The following is a 1,242-nucleotide window of genomic DNA, read 5'->3' on the forward strand; positions in this document are numbered from 1 at the left end:
TTCTTCTGGCCTCTCCACTTCCATCCAGAGATCACCTAAAGTCCCAGTTTGGTGCTTCTCCATTATACACACATAAATATAGGCCATAGGATTTTTTTTTTAGAGTCTCATTACGTCACCATCGGTAGAGTTCTGTGGTGTCACAGCTCACAGCAACCTCAATCTGTTAGGCTTAAACAATTCTCTTGCCTCAGCCTTCCAAGTAGCTGGGTCTACAGGCATCTGCCACAATACCCGGCTATTTTATTTTGGAGGGGGGGGGTTGCAATTGTCATTGTTGTTTAGCAGGACCTGGCCGGGCTTGAACCCGCCAGCCTTGGTGTATGTGGCTGGCACCTTCCTCACTGAGCTATAGGTGCCAAGTCTGGTGGGGTTTTTTTTGAGACCCAGTCTCACTTTGTCACCCTCGGTAGAGTGCCATAGCATCTTGGCTCACAGCAACCTCAAACTCTTGGGCTTAAGTGATTCTCTTGCCTCGGCCTCCCAAGTAGCAGGGACTACAAATGCCCGCCACAACCCCTGGCTATTTTTAGAGATGGGATCTCGCTCTTGCTCAGGCTGGTCTTAAACCCACAAGCTCTAGCAATCCACCCACCTCAACCTCCCAGAGTGCTAGGATAACAGATAGGAGTCACCTCACCCAGCCTGGCCATAGGAACTTAAAAATAAAATTGAAGCGCCAGCCACATGCACTGGAGCTGGCAGGTTCAAATCCAAACCAGGCCTGCTAAACAACAACGACAACTGCAACAACAAAAAATATCCAGGCATTGTGGTAGGTGCCTGTAATCCCAGCTACTTGGAAGGCTGAGTCAAGAGCATCATGTAAGCTCAAGAGTTTGAGGTTGCTGTGAGCTGTGGTGCCACAGCATTCTACCAAGGGTGACATAGTGAGACTCTGTCTCAAAATAAATAAATAAATAAAATAAAGTTGAGCCAGGTTTGGTGGCTCATGCCTCTGATCCTAGCACTCTAAGAGGCCGAGGCAGGTGGATTGCTTGAGCTCAGGAGTTGGAGACCAGGCTGAGCAATAGTGAGACCCTATCTCTACTAAAAATAGAAAAATTAGCTGAGTGTTGTGGTAGGCGCCTGTGGTCCCAGTTACTTGGAAGGCTGAGGCAAGAGACTTGCCCAAGCCCAAGAGCTTGAGGTTGCTGTGAGCTATGACACAACCGCACTCTACCCAGGGCAACAAAGGGAAACTCTGTCTTTAAACTAAAATAAAATAAAGTAAATAAAAAC

This window comes from Otolemur garnettii, unplaced genomic scaffold (assembly GCF_000181295.1).
Source record: "Otolemur garnettii isolate 467f Iridium unplaced genomic scaffold, OtoGar3 scaffold00089, whole genome shotgun sequence".
NCBI classification, from domain to species: domain Eukaryota; kingdom Metazoa; phylum Chordata; class Mammalia; order Primates; family Galagidae; genus Otolemur; species Otolemur garnettii.